The sequence below is a fragment of the Aythya fuligula genome, chromosome 8 (genome assembly GCF_009819795.1).
Source record: "Aythya fuligula isolate bAytFul2 chromosome 8, bAytFul2.pri, whole genome shotgun sequence".
In the NCBI taxonomy this organism is placed as follows: Eukaryota; Metazoa; Chordata; class Aves; order Anseriformes; family Anatidae; genus Aythya; species Aythya fuligula.
In genome coordinates this window covers 6,356,410-6,372,438 of record NC_045566.1, presented here as the reverse complement: position 1 = coordinate 6,372,438, position 16,029 = coordinate 6,356,410, and the positions used below count along the sequence as shown (strand labels likewise).

Genomic DNA, 16,029 nt, shown 5'->3' with positions numbered 1-16,029 from the left:
GGGCGAGTCAGCTTTCCCATAGACCAGAGAGACAGCTTGGCATGAGAAAGATCAGTATCCTGCTTGTGAGAGCAGCCAGAGGCAGATGCCAGATAAAGAACTGAGTAGCAGGATAATCATATAGTGACAATTCTGAGGAGTTCCCAGCTTCCAGCAATGCGTGTCTCAGGCTTCTGGAGTGAGAACTGTTACATTTTTATGCAGTACACTTCAAAGGATTTGCCTTCTGTGAACAAGCACACTCATCCCTTCTACCCATGTAAACATTAGCATCCACATGGCTGCTCCTGTCATGTGCTCAGGGACACATGATCTGTGTCAGATGATGCTGAAGGGGATGACAGGTTGCTGCTTCGTAGTGCCCCAAGGAAATCAACTTCTGCATAGACAAGCAACCAGAATCCACAGCTGTGATCAACTCGTTGTCTCTCATGGGTAAAAGACTTATAGGAATGAACCCTAGTGTCAAAAAATGTGTCAAAAATAGCTTAAAAAAGCACCTTGTTTTGATTTTGACAGTCCCAGCGCTGGGAAATTTAACTTGTTCCTCTCTGAAGCGTTTCAGTAATTAATTACCTTCACTGGTAAAAGACTTTACTGGGAAGCTGAATAAGTCTGCCTTTAGCATAGTCACTGAATTTTGGAAGTACTTCAAACCTGTGATTGAGTCGTCCCTTCACCTTCTTTTTATATATGAAAGTAGATTGAATGTTTTTAGTTTTCATCTAAATCATTCTTATTGATCTTCTCCAAACCATTTAATTTTCAGCTTTGGTTAAAGAACTAAGGGATTTGTCTCTCAGATTTCAGGAGCAGTTGGACTAGTGCCAGATAAAAATAGACATTATTTTATATTCTCCTATTTATAAAACCAAGCGTCGTATTAGCCTGTTGGCCACGGAACTGCACCACCTGCTCATTTGCTTCTGATTATATGTGATGACACTCAAGGTTTTTGAGCATTAACTTGTTATAGCACAAATTCCCCCATCCTATAATCATGGTCTCTATTCTTTGGTGCATGTTTTTACATCTGGCTGTACAGAAATGCATGCTACCTGTTATCAAGCTGTCTCAGATACTTTCCATTGTGACTTGTTATTTGTTAATCCTTGTTTACATCACTTGCAAAGTTTGTAAGTGATGATTTTATGTTTTCCTTAAAGCAATTACTATCCATACAGTATAGTGCAGAACTAATCACTATATGACACAGAAACGCATTCTTTCATGATGACTTCTTATTTCCCCACTTTGTAACTGCCAGTTAGCCAGAGTTTGAACAGTTTAATACGTGCTGTGATGAGTCTCTACCATTCTGGTTTCTTAATTAAAATGTTACCAAAACAAACATTTTACAGACCTACTTACCTTGATCCACCAAACTTGTAATGCCATTAAAAAAATCAATTTATTTTGGTAAGATTTATTTTCCACATTAATTTGCATTTATTTTGTTTCCATCTTTTAATTCTTTTTTAATCAAGTAATATAGCTAATATCCCATTATGTTACCCAGAATTCTTGCCAGGTTGGCAAGTCGTAATTACCCTTGTCACCTTGTTTACCCTTTTAAAATATCGGTACAATATTTCATCCAGTGCTCTGGAACTTGAACAGCATTCCAAGATTTATTGAAAATCAACATTAATGGTCTAAAGATACTCCCTGCCAGTGCTCTTAAAACTTTTGGATGAAAGTTGTCTATACCTGCTGATGCACAGCCTTATTAGCTTCTGTTTAACATCCCCCTCAGTGCCTGTTGTAATGGAATGTATTTCATCATCATCATACGATATTTGTGTATCATCTGGCTCTTCTCCAAATACAGACCAGAAATATTTATTGAGCTCTTCTGCCTTCCTGTGTTATTGTTAGCATTTCTACTTTTTCCATCTAGTAACAGACTCAAACCATTGGAAAGCTTCTTTTTCCCCCAAGTTTCTGCAAGTTTTGTCAAGTACTTTAAACATTTTTGTTTCTCCATAGCTATTGTTCATAGATTATTCTTGCATTACTTTGAATCCTGTATCATCTCCTAGCTCTCAACGTACATTTGTTGCTACAAACATGTCTTTGTATTGACTTTGTAGCTCTCAGCTGCCCACTTCAAGGATGGCATCCCACAGCTTCCCCTCACCTTTCTAACTGTGATCTTGTCACCCACTTTCCAGTTCCTTTCCACTACCTTTCTGCAGGTTGGAGTCTCCACATCCGTACACTGTCCTTTATGCCTCTTTCTTTTTATCTTCTCATAAAGAGCTGGGCAAAGATGGTAAAAGACTTAGAAAAGAAGTGGTGGATCAATACCAAATGTCCATGCTATCATCTGGGGTACTATTTGGCGTGTTTTTCTTGTCACAACACTGTAGATGCTCACTGACGTGAGGCTGATACACTACAAAGAGATTAAGATTTTTTTTTCAGAGTTTGTAACTATCAGTCTCACTGAATGTGCCAAGTAAATGGTCCGTGTCTTACGGGCTTGCTGGGACTTGGGACCAAGATTATTGATTTGTTTTGCACGTAGTTTTTTTTTTTTTACTATTCATACCCAAATACTTTCTGTTTGAACACGAGCAGAGGGAGCACAATCAGAAGACAGGAAGGACAGACTCCTGATTTCATTTCAGACATATGGCACCACAACTGCCTGAAGAAGCAACTTGAGTTTTTCTGAGTTCCTGCTTCTCTAGATACATCATCGTCATTGGGAATAAGTCATGTGGCATCCAAAATGCACATAGATAGAGAGAGGACAGAGTATGAGGCCATGCCTCATCACCTTAACTGGTAGAGACTTTTCCCATCACTCCTAACTCCTCCTTTCCTTTCCTTTCCTTTCCTTTCCTTTCCTTTCCTTTCCTTTCCTTTCCTTTCCTTTCCTTTCCTTTCCTTTCCTTTCCTTTCCTTTCCTTTCCTTTCCTTTCCTTTCCTTTCCTTTCCTTTCCTTTCCTTTCCTTTCCTTTCCTTTCCTTTCCTTTCCTTTCCTTTCCTTTCCTTTCCTTTCCTTTCCTTTCCTTTCCTTTCCTTTCCTTTCCTTTCCTTTCCTTTCCTTTCCTTTCCTTTCCTTTCCTTTCCTTTCCTTTCCTTTCCTTTCCTTCTCTCTGCTTTCATGAGATTGATTTCTTGCAGAACAGCCAATTATGATCTTCAGGTAAAAACACTCAGTGTTTGCTGAATTCCAGTGACAGTTGCATGTAGAGGGATTAAAGCAGATCAAAATTTGGGTAGTGATAGGACTCTGAGACATATGTAGATGGAAAACCTATGCACTTGTGTGCATTTGCCTAGAGGGTATGAAGCGTTATATTGATCATCCTTTAATTTATTTCCTTTTTGTTTGCCAGGCAGATTGCATGTTTAGCAGTCGGAGCTGTTTATGAGACTTGTTTTGAGGACAGTGGTTGTGCACTGGACTGGATGAGAGCTCCTCATCTATGCTTTACCAGCATGACACCACTAACTGCTAAGGAGACAGCATGATGGGGTTAACCAGGAATGCTTTATGGGAGAAAATAAATCCCATCTCCATTTATATGCTACTACCAGATATGATTGATTAGTATGTTTTATCTCATCAGCTCTTTGCCCATGGATTGATGATTCAGTTGATTGGGAGTATCTTATATTTTCTGCTTGAAAAGCACAAAGTTCTACCAGAATCAATGAATAAACATTAAGAGCTTCCTTCTCATTTCAGGCGGGATGAACTGATGCTCCTAGAGCAATAAGGCCTACATGTTACCACCAGGGCTCATTACACCTTATTCACTGTCTTAAGTAGGAAGCTAGCAGAGAAGCCGAACTCCTACAAACTGCTAGCCAGCAAGCACGAAGACCTGAAAACATGCTGTGGGGTGAACGAAGAGAGCACAGAACACAACGCCCGCTGCTCCCCCGTGCCGGGGGTGACATGGCGCCCTGAGGCGGCCCTCACAGGCGGTTCCCCCTCAGAGCCCGGCGGGGCGCGAGCCGTTAGCCGTTAACCGTCAACCGTTAGCCGTTAGAGCGCGGGCCCGGCGAGGCGGCACGCGGCTGAGGCGTTCGTGAGGCGGCGGGGCCAGAGCCGTGCCTCAGCCCCCGGCCCTCCGCCCGGCAGGGGGCGGCTGGAGGCGGCACAGCGGCTGCGGGAGCCCGGGGCTGGCCGAGACCCGTCCGCCCCTCGCCCCGGGAGCCCCGCAGCGGGCGGCCCGCACACACACACGGGGATGTTTCATCTCCACAGCCGGGCTGCTGGGCGCCTGCAGCCAGGGTAAGGGGGGGTGAGGTGGTGCCCTGCTCCCTCCGTGTAATGGAAGAATCGGCGAGGCTCCGAGCACTGGTTTCGCATGTATGTACCTGTCAGCTTGCACTTTGAGTCAGTTTCTGTGAGGGATGAATACGGTTTATTTTTATTTTTTTCTCCCTCTGGAATCCTGCCTTGCGTGTCTTTGAGCAGGTGGCTCCGTGGCTGCGCCTTTCCCCAGCCGGCTGCGGATGGCCGTGCCTGCACAGGACACGCATCCCTGGCTGTGGGGAGGGGAGAAATTATTTTTCGAAATACCAAAAAAAAAAAAAAACCAAACACATAAAACACGGACGGCTCCAAACAGCCCCTAGGTGCGGCTGGCTGCGGCGCGCGTCGCCGCGAAGCGCCCGGGGGACCGCGGTCCCCTCCTCGCCTCGCCCTCTCCCGTTGCCGGGGCCGCCCCCGGGTCCCCCCCGGAGCTTGGCCGGGGCTGGGGGGCGGGCGGGCTCCGGCCGTGCCGGGTCACCCCTCCCGCGGCGGGGCGGGGGTGCGGCAGGCTCGGCGCTGCCTCCCCGGCGGTGCCGCAGTGCCGTGCGCTGCCTCTGGGGCCGGCCAGGGGGCGCTGGCTGCCGGCAGCTGCGGCGGCCTTGGCCGCGGAGCCAGCGAGCGAGGCCGGCTGGCGGCGGCGGGCGGGGAGGGCGGGCGCCGGCCTCTCTCCAGCGCTCGCAGGGGGCTCTGCGGGGCCCGCCCGGGAGCTGAGCGGCGGTGGTGGCGGCGGCGGAGCGCGGCCCCGGGGGATCCCCCTCGCCATGCAGACCCGGCGGCGCCTGCCGCCTGCCGAGGTGAGTGAGCACAGCCCAGCCGAGCCGAGCCGAGCCGTCCGCCCCCAGGCCCGGGAGGCCGGGGGACCCCTCTCCCCAGGCCCCTACCGCCCGGAGCGAGGCCCCGCGGGCGGGGAGGGCTCCGCCGCCTCGGCCCGAGCTGCCGCCGCCTCGGCCCGGGGCTGGGGGGCTGCGGGTGCCTCCTCCTCCCCCGCCGCCCTTGGCCCCCGCACGCCGCCGAGGGGAGAGGGACGATCGCCCCTCAGCCCTCTCCGGCCGGTCCTGCGAGCCCCTTCCCCACTGTCCTTGGGTGCCTGCACTAGGCGACCCCTTCTCCCAGCTCCGAGGCTCCTGCAGAAGGACGAAGAGCCCTCGCCCTGCTCATCGCGGCTGGCAGCCGGAGCCTCCTCGGGACCCCCCGTGTGCCGCCGGGGCAAGGCTCGGCTCGGCTCGCCCCGGAGGGAGCCAGCGGGCAGCTTGGGCTCGCAGCCCGGGGAGGGGAGGAGCCCTGCTTGCATCTGGTGCCCTTTTTATGGCCTGATCTCTGCTCCGGCCCCGGGCGCTGAATGTTACTCGCTCATCGCGATGTGTAACAAGTCACTCCCGCAATGGTGGTAGTGCCGGAGGGGGATGGGGCGAGCGGCGGCATGCGTTTTGTAACATCTCTAATGAGTGCCACCGTGGTCAGATCTCACCCGGGGAATAACCGGCACTTTTGGCGTGTCAGGCTTTCTGCAGAGGTGGGTTAGTTACTTGCTCATAAACGTTACGGTTCGATAGGTGCACATGATGGAGGGTGGCCGAAGGGCTGTTTTCATCTCTTAACCAGGCTGAGAAACAAGTAGCAGATGGCAATTGAGAGCCTTTCTGCTTTCAGCGTTCACTATCTTGTTTATTTATAGATATTCCTGGTTATTTTATGACAAAGCTTTTTATTTATTTATTTATTTTTTACACAGACTTTCATTCAATTCAGATATTAGAAGCTGACTGAATAAGGGATCTCAAGATCTGGCAGTCTTTATATTAAGCATGGTTGTATTAGATTAGAATCGCAGAATGACACTGCCCTCAATATTTTGCTTCAGGCCACATCCAAAACTGGAAGGGGCCCTATATAAACAAGTAAAATAAGAAAGACACTCTACTCAGATATAAAACCTTTTATTTTCTTTGGTTAGAATTTTATTGGCTAGGTGATGTTTTAAAACATAATTAACTTTTATTACCAAATCATTTTTGATTGCATGGGAGGAATCCAGATTTTAGATATACCTCCAGTGGTTGAAACAACATTAAAATCCTTTGTTACTGTATGAAGCCAATGGTGTGTTGTTGTTTTTTTATTTGTTTGTTTGTTTTGTTTTTAAAGTTATGCTATGCCATACAAAACTACAAGAACCAGAGAGGCAAAAATAAAAGTCTCTTCAGAGACTTGGAAAATTTGAAATGGAAGCTGAAAAAGGGCCTAAAATCAGGCAAGTTTTCCTCTAATTCAAGCTCTGATCTAAATCTAACAAGTTACATCTTCAGGCACGTTACACTGGATTCTATAATGGCCCGTTGCTTTACGGTGCCTTCTTTGGTGTGTGAAAAGGGAAGAAAATACACCCCAGAGCTGCAGTACTGAGTCCTGATATTTGGAGTAGCTTTGAGTCAATTATTAGGCTGGGGATTAAATACTTTCAAACACATGTTTTGGGATCTGAGGCCTGGAGCTAAGGCTGACATGAAATAGAGTGGCTTTTTTTAGGTTGGCATAACGTCTGGCTGTGACTGTCTCAGGGAACAAAGGTAGAAACTAAACAAAAAAGCAGTATTAAAACTTGTGGCCAAGGAATGATAAGCTTCTAATGTCCGTTGTGGCCTGTTCTGTGCAAACTTTAGCATAAAAGAGCTTGCTAGTTTTCTGGTTTACAGGTTCTTTGTGAAAAAATTACTTGAAATTATTTTGCAAAAGCTTTGCTGTTGAATAAAAGTTGGCTAGAAAGAAATGTCTCTTGGAATAAATTGTGTATTCATATTTTGTTGATCAGAATAATCTTTTTGATGCATTAAGGTGAGAATCTTTCAAATACATGTCAGTTGCTTGACAGAAAATAGATGAGGGCTAAAAATTGCAGTACACAGTTAGTATGTGTGCTGATGAATCAGGGATCTGATCCAGAACACTGTTGGAAGATACCTGTATATTTATAGACTACTTTGAAATTTTTATGTGAAAATTACTGCTTTTGTTTTGTTTTGTTTTAATTGCGATTGAGATTAAATTGTCTAAAGAAATTAAGACAGCCTGTTTTAGAACTCTGTCATTCCTTGTGAGACTTGAACTTTGGAATGAACAGAAATATGAACTGACATGCTCAGTTTTCCCTCCTGTTGTTTTTGTTATGCATTGAGAAATGTTTCAGACACTAAACAGTTACAAAAAGCTTTTTGTATTGGTAAGAAATGTATAATCAAGGGTAAATAGATGAAACTAAGTTAAAGTATGAGGCCTAGGTCATAGAAACACCTCTAGAAGCAAAGTTAGAACTAAAACTGTGTTGGCTGTAAGTGTTGGTTACATCTTGCAGCATTGGGAAAATTATGTCAACTAATGTCAATGGATGGGAAGTTTGAAAAGATATACAAAGAATCCGTCATTTACATAGTTGTTTCTACTGAAGTGTCTACTTAAATTAGAATTCAGGATACACATTCATACAAATGTATTTGACTAGCAGCTGGAGCAAAACATGCTATATTGTTATCCAAAGAATACGTGTGAGAAATTATTCTGAGTGAGATAAAGGTAAACAACCAGTATCACTATACATACAAGTATTTGATAGATAGAATTATTCTATTTTTACAGACAAATTTTTTTCCTACTTATTATTTAGGTGTCTGGTTAACAAACCAAAGTCTAACATTTATTTATTTTTAATTTGGCTGTTGAGATTCCTCGTAAACATTTCACATTTATAGATTGTAATGCGCACAGTTACATGTTAAAGAGCGTAGTTGTCAGCTGGTGAGGAGCTGAGGAGGAATGAGTGTGACTGTCCTAGGGTATTAAACTTTGTCATTCCTTTAAACGTTAGTTTCTAGAGAAAATTTTGAAACACTGAAGATCTTGTGACCTGGGATTAATGGAATGTGCACTCAGGGCTTTTGTCTTTGTTTCCTGAATGTGCTTTATGATGTTTTCTCTCTTTTGCATCACACACGTGCTAGGTTTGGGGAGGAATGTTGCTATTTAGACTGCCGTAGCAGATAGGTGGAATAGGAAGAATACTTTTTGGGTAAAGTTTAAATGTATTCTTTCACTGAGTATTTCCAGTGTTGTTTTGCTGTTGTATTGCTAGAAGAGATAAGTAGAAACGTGTAATGTTGATACTTATTTTTCAGAAATAACAGCCCTCCTAGTAGCCTATCAGCATGAAATAGGCTGAAGGTGAATGGCAAAGAAAATCCATAAATGGTCACTTAAACTATTTTAAAGATCTTTACTAGAGTAATTACTAATCTATAAACACAGGTTAAAGGCAAATAGTATGTGGCCAGGAGCTTATGGGTGACAACACTGGGCAGATTGTTCCTTCAGAATTCTTTCTCTAGGTCTGCTCAAATGGGATTTAACTTAAAGAAATCCAGTCACCCCAGGCATAGTTCTGTTAGAGTAAAAAAAAAAAAAAAAAAAAAAAAAGTGATAAACCATGTGAAACAAGTGTGGAGTCACAATCTGTAGATTTTCTGCATTTTAGAAAGTGTGGAGCTACAGTGCTCTCTGAATAGCTTCCGTGATTCTTTCAGTGTAAGTATAAACTAGGGCAATGGTTGTTTTGCCTTAGTTTAATTCTGTTATAAAGACCCATGAGGACCTTTAACATTGTTTTGCTGCTGTGTAAAATTCTGCGTGAAATTTGGTAATATCTTATCTGACTATCTTATGTTTTGAAGTTTTGGTGTCCATATATTATTTTTTTTCTCATATCCTATCCCCAGTGTCCACTGTACATTGGGCAAATGACAATATGGGCTTCAGGCTGGATTTCTACTTGCTTTTATATATATATATGTATATATATATATGTATTTATTTTGTACTTTTCTCTGTGTTCTTGAGCAGCAATTACTCCATATAGAATCATTTTCAGGTAATGCTAATGGCTGTACTCTCGGTATGCTGCTTCTATGTTGTATATAGAATATATAAATATTCTTTATATCTCTGATACTTCGATGGGAAATGAAGCTATGAATCTGCCTTATGAGCCTGAGGGGTCATGATGGTATCAGTTATTTAAGGGAGTTTGTTGAGGGTCCAGAAGCATTCTGGTTTCCAATGCTAACATCAGCTTTGTTTTTCTGTCAAGGATTGTATTGCATGTTAACACTTTATATTTTTATTTCTATTTTCTGTACTACCGTCCTCTCCCCCCATGCCTTTTAATATCAACAGGAAGCTTGATGAGTATTTTTGAAGAGATTGATTGCCTAATGAATTGGAGTAGGACTTTACAAGTGGGAATTTTTCTTAAAATTGTTTTGTTAGATTTCTGCTACTGGTTCAGTTCCAGCAAAGTAACAGAGATGGAAAGCTTTCTAATGAAGGCTTGAGGCATCAACCGATATTTTTGATAGTGTTGCTGAACCCTGTTTTAGGGTATGGCTTTGTATATAAAACAAAGCAGTAAAGTGTCTTCACTAGTGTCTTCCTGTTAGTTAGCAGGGTTGGAGCTGAACTGCTGGTTGCAGTAGTTAGAAAAAAGAACTAAAGCCTAATATAGACAAAGCTGCAGCTGTTTTTTCTTCTATTATCTGCATATGAAAATACTTCTGTGTATTTTCACTTTGGTAGATTTCACTTTGGTAACTATTTTAGGACTGCTTCCCAGCAATTGATGATTAGTGACAGAGGAATTAGGCGCGATCAGAGATGCTGGCAATGTTTTGAGCCTTTGCGTGTTGAAAAAATCTCTTGCCCTGTTAAGAGTTAGCAAATAAATGCAGTTTACCAAATTATGACTATTTTTACTGGTAATGTTTCATTATGAATCTCACTTAATGACTTCCTGTACTTCAGTTTTGCCAGAGAGCATTTGGGGGCCTGCCTAAAAAGGCAAATTATTTAGTATTTATTGTAAGTGCGGTGCCATTTTGTTGTTAGTGAAGTGGTAGCTGGCTGGAACCTGTCCTTCCACCTTCCCAGCATACAAAGAATCCGGGGTCATTTCCTACCAGGTGATGGTTTGAAGTTAGGCCACATTTATGTCAGAGATTGATGTGTGCTATTTCAATTACTGAAGTGCCATAGTAATACTTACTTCAGGATTCTTGCAGTTTTTAAAATTCCTGTAATGTGAAAGTTTTTGTTTACTTCTATGATATACTGAAACTCTTATAAATAATAGACTTCAATCTTTATACGTGAGTTCCGAGTACACCGTTCATATTTCACTCCAAGTTTAAAATTTTATTTGGGGAAGTGATAGGGTGAAATACGTTAGAAAATTCACAGGAGGTTATCAATGGAGGAACGTATGCTGATATGTTTCTCTAGAAAATAGTACAGTGAACTTAAAAGGAGTTGGTGATGTTCAGTGCAAGGAGCAGATCAAAGAGCTTTCTAAATCCCATAATAGCTTCTCTATCTGTGAATGACACTGACTATTAGAGGAGCTTTTCTATTTCCAGATTCAGTTTTGTAGTGTCAAAACTCTGCTTTGAACTCAGTATACATGTTGACTTTGCCTGTTTGCACTCAACAAGTGACCTAGATGGTTGATTTAGGATCGCTAAAATAAAGGCCAAGCCATTTGTAACTATGAATTTACAGTAAATACAAAGTGATGATAAATTAAAGAAGAATTGGCAAATCAGGTGACTATGCATAAGATGTATTGCTTAATGTGTTGGCCAGTCAGATTATTGAAAGCTTGGGAGATGTTATAGAACAAAAATTGCAGATAGCTCCAGATCTGGGATTTTTTTGTTTCTTAGTTATTATCTTCTGTACTGTTATTTCTTATGTTTCTTTTAACCTGGTCAACAAAACTGTCCTCTCATTTCTTTCCTTTTCTTCTTCAACATCTTCATGTTGTTGTTGTTGTCAGTCTCTTATTTTTTGGATAGTTGGACTTGAAGAGGAAGGTTTAGGAGTGGTGTCATCAGCAGTAAGCTGTGGGGCTCGGGTTCCGGTGATCTGGATTCCTCCGGTCTATGCTGCGCCCACACCTCATTCTGATCCTGGGTGTGCCGCGCATCTGGCACCTGCAAGAGGTGCACTCTGCTGATCTGTCTGGGGGTGACTTGGGTAATCCCTGCCCCTGCTACAAGGCAGAAGAAAAAATGTGTTCCCTCTTCAAGTGCTGTGGTTGGGAGCTTTGCATATCAATTTAAACAAAATCAAATTTGTTTTCACACCAGACTGGGAAGTGCAGTGACTGAAGAGGTAGCATATTTGTTTTTTCTTCTTGTGTTGTAGAGCAAGAAAGGCAAGTGGGCTTGAAGAACTTGGATCTTACATCTCCATTTGTGTCCGCTCCACTAACTGTTGAAAAAGGGCAATGTTTGCTTGTCTTAGGACATCACAGATCCAGGGAGTACGCTGCCTGATGTCATGCAAGACTGAGGACAGAGAGCTGGGCTTGTTGAAGCTGATGCTCAAAAGTGCCTAATGGTTCTTGGGTGGAGTCATTGCAGCGTGTTGGTCCAGGCCTGCAGACTGATGAAGGAACTCCCATCACTCTAGCTGAAGCAGTGGGATTCTAAAACCACATTCATTTCTGATGGCCAGTTCTTTTCTGCCTGTAATCCTTCAGAATTTATGTGAGATTTTGTAAGTAGCATGGGAATTCTTTAAAGATCTAGACATGGAGAGAACAGTGCTTCATTATGAAGTAGAAGATACGTTGAATGAGTTCTGTATCGTAAACTGAATCTGATGTTATATGTACCCGAGTTCTCTGAGGTGCTTTATTTGTAAGCATATTGTTCTACCATCATTGGAATGAAAAAAGCTTGTAATCCTGGAGATTGAAATCCTTTTTGCCCCTTAGTATCTCTTCCCTTCCTTCTCCTCTGCAGTAACCCCGACATTCTCACATAACACCTTAATTCTGTTTTTCCAGAGCTGTGTGGATATTGATTGCCCAGCAGGTTGCTGCCAAAAATACATAGAGCAGCTGAGTTCTGCTTGCCTTTCCCTCAGAGAAGAGCCATTTGCATTTGTTTTTACAGTGCAGATACTAATTTTCATGAACAATTTTTTTGGGGGGGGAAAGACCAGCATTAAAAATAGTAAGCAAACAATGTGCTTCCGTAATCTTCATTTCCACGGGAAGTCAAATAAAAAATACAACACTTGATAAGCAATAGTGCTGAGCACTGGCCCAGTACATAAGTCCTCTTCTAATTTGTGTTACTGAGGCTGGGAATATTGAGGTTTCTTAAGAGGATGGAGAGGACACAGAAATTACGTGTTTAAAATATACCACTTAAACTGTACCCAGTGAACCAGTCAGGTCAATGTAATTTTTATTCCTTATCTGCACTGTAATGCAGATAAACGAACATTTAATATGAACTGAGATTGCATAAATGGCAAGTTCCCTCTGCCTGTTAATTTCTTGGGAATATATTTAGCAGTCTTTTTGAAATTGCACGTTTTTCTGCCCTACGATGGAAATGCATGCTGCTGGCTGCTTCTGAGGCTTGTGTTTTGTAGCAAAAGACACAGCTAACTCACTTGGAGCTCTCCTGAGGTCAGTGCTTCGGTGCATAGCTCCTCTCTGGGGGCTGGCTGGTTGGATAGCCCTGCAGAGCACATTACTGGTCAGCGTGTTATGAAGTTGCTTTGTGAGCGGGATCTTGGTTAGTTCATAAAGAGTATGGTTTTGATCTTTTATTTGGTGATTTTAAAAGTATGCATAAAGCACGCTTGGTAGGTTATACTATTATCAGATTGCTTTAAACAGCATGTATGTTGAAATAGCCACTTAACTGAAACGTCAAATTGCATTGATTGTAAGGATTTCTTACTGTATTTTTGTCTAAATGATGAAGACTGAATAAAACCCCTGTATACTTATGTATCATGCTGCTCTTCCTCAATTCTTTTATTAATGTAACTTAATGTCATTACTGTAGCATCAGTCTACCTACATACTTTAGTACTTCCAAGAAATTTAATATAATTAATACTGACATAATATCCTTTACATTGTATTTACTCTAGTTTTAGTTAATACCACCTATAAAATACATTTTAACCTACCATGGATATTTTTGCATAGATTTTTTTAATTATTTTTGTATACCCCTGTAGAATGAACCTGGGTGTTAAATGATGAGAAATAAAACTTTGGTGGGCAATAGATATGTGTATATTTAGTGTCTTTGTTCCCTCATTCTTCACCTGTAATGCACTTCGTAGTTGTATTCTCTCTTCTTTTACCGTTAAGCTTCATTTCTGTACAGCTGACTTGCAGATGTGGTAGTACCATCTACTTTGAGGAAATGCAAAAAGTGGCACTCCTGTATTAAATGAAACTTCTCTGAACCTGGGCTTTCAGACAGATGCTTGAGGGAAGCAGGTGGGTGTGCTGATCCTGGCTGTTGGACACCTGGTGTTGTATATGCCCAAGTCATATTCCACACTGCAGACAGCTGAGGGCTTTAAATGGATTCCTGAAGGTGCCATGACATCAATAAATAATGACGAGAACAGTGAGGTTGAAACATGGGGTTTTTCATTCCTTTTGTCAGAGAAAGAAGGAAGCATGGGTAAGGGAGAAAGAAAATGGTTGCAGCAAGAAGTGAGTGAGGAAGGAATGTATTTAAGGGGGGAAAACAAGACGAACAGACAGAGAATGGAACTCAAGAATATAACAGTAGTCTGAAAGGGGAGAAGAAAGAAAAAATGTAGGGATCCATGGCAGTGCAGAATGAACCACCTTATTGGTGGGCGAAGGAATTGCCAAGGTCTCTTACTTCTCGGGTGTCTGAGAAATGTTGCATCTGAGTTTTTGGAGGATTTGGAGACCTTAGAGTCCAAAAGATTTCTGGAAACAATGTCTTGACTCATTAATAATGAATGCTTTCTGAAATTCTGTTTTGTATCTTTTAAGTCTTTATTTCCTTTGACTACAATGTTGCAGAATTATGGGCACTTAGTTTTATAACTAAAACTTTTCTGAGTCTAACATACATTTTGAGCAAATGTCCTGATTGATATATTGCACCACTGGAGCAAGAAAAAAAGCTTTGACGTGAATATGAATGCAAGACACTCACCAGTTCTGTTGGTTAGTATCTAGTCCCTTCAGCACTGTTAAAAGGATGTTAATGGACCTCAGCGCAAATGAGAATCATGCTCAGAAATAGCAGTGCAGCCAGTTTCAGTACACACTGTTGCCATGGTTGTGTCGAGGTGTATGGAGTGAGGTACTCGTTACAGATGACTTGAGACGTAATGCACGGTGAGCATCAGTAGGGTAGGTAGGTCCTGGTCACAAACATGTGGGAATGAACTTCTCAACGTTTGACAAGACAAGAATTGTTCATAATGTGTTAGTGATTGTCTGTGTGTGTCTGTATATATGCTGATATATATTGTCTGTATATGTATATAGCAGGTTAATCTCAGATACTATACTATAAATAGGTCAGTACAATTGGAGAAATAAACTGCTAGTAGGAATTAAAAGTTACTTCTTTTGAGATAATTTCAGGTTGAAGGGAGTGTGAGAGAAACATTCACAGATCTCTGAATCTATTTTCAGAAACACATGATGATCCAGCTCTGCAAAACACAGGATCTGGGAAATAATAACTGCTTGCTGCCTCTAACGATGCTATTTCCTATTAAAAGAATATATGGGAAAGATTATAGAAAGCTGTCGTTACAAAGCTATTAAATGAATAAAGATGACTACAGCAGCGTTGGAAAGAGGATGTATCCAGCCGTGTTGATAAAGGTAGCTTTAGTAGCAGATTGACTGATGTTCAGTAAAAAGTGCCAGTAGACTTTCAGACTGCTTTTCTGTACAGATTGCCCTTTCTCTAAAGAGCAGCTGAGTGCATAAATTGTGTTGCTTCTAGCAGCTTCTCTCCCCAGTGGGCACAACTCAGAATTGATGGGCTAGGAAATGGTAGCAAAGCAGTTTCCCTCTGCCCGCTGTCCTTTTTATCTGTCCCATTCTGGTTGTGTGGCAATTCTGGCTTTTATTATCAGATACAGATCTTGCTAACAGCACCTGCAAGTATGGCTCCCCTGGGGTTTTAGAAAAAGGACAGTTCCTTGGCGTTTAATTAGTGATTTTAGGCGACCTTAGTCAGTTTCTCACATATTGCCCAAGCCTAAGAAATACCTGAAACAAAGATCTGTGTGTTTGGGATTTGTTCTTGCTTCTACCCTACGTTAGAAAGAAGGAAAAACTTAAAAACTATTACAACACAGGATTAATCTGCTCTGAGATGTATAGCGTGTAACTTGAAATAATTTTACTCTTCAAATCTTTTAAGCTTTAACTTCTAATAGTCAAATTGTTGTTTCTCAAGTACAGAAACATCTCAAGCCTTTGAATAAAAGCTACATGTCCATGATGGTCTTCAAGTGTTTTTAAAAAGCAAATTTTGGCATTGAAAACATTATGTGGAATCCATGCACAAATGAAGAAACATGGCTTCATATTAATTAACGTTTAATACACTGTGAATGGATTCTTTGTGGTTTACAATATTTTAAACTTAGAGTTGTGTAAAGCAGTGTTGACAACGCAGGTATGTAAGACACTACATTTTGAATTGAGCTGTATGAGCATGTGAGTAAGTTCAGGAAAGGATTTTCTCTTTTACCTAACTACTCCTCTGGAAAAATTTGCATTGAAGGCAGCACTGCGGTGTAAACCTAGCTATTTGTTCTTTACGGGAACCAGTTGTGGATACTTTTCGAGCCAGTCGAAAGCAGTTATATAAGGAGGACATGTG

The 16,029-nt window shown here is 41.9% G+C and overlaps 1 protein-coding gene across 4 annotated transcripts in view; it reads left to right on the top strand.

The window, feature by feature from the left end:
- The first annotated feature begins 4,287 nt into the window (after positions 1-4,287).
- The window catches only part of ZFYVE9 (zinc finger FYVE-type containing 9), a 59,275-nt gene continuing 47,533 nt past the window's right edge, over positions 4,288-16,029 (top strand). For 2 of the 4 annotated variants that reach the window (XM_032192738.1, XM_032192733.1), the window contains exon 1: positions 4,930-5,073. The gene's annotated coding sequence lies outside the window, so the exon portion shown is untranslated. Of the gene's footprint in view, positions 4,334-4,929; positions 5,074-5,710; positions 5,793-16,029 lie in introns of those variants that run through there. The other 2 variants (XM_032192736.1, XM_032192735.1) reach the window with 2 other exon arrangements.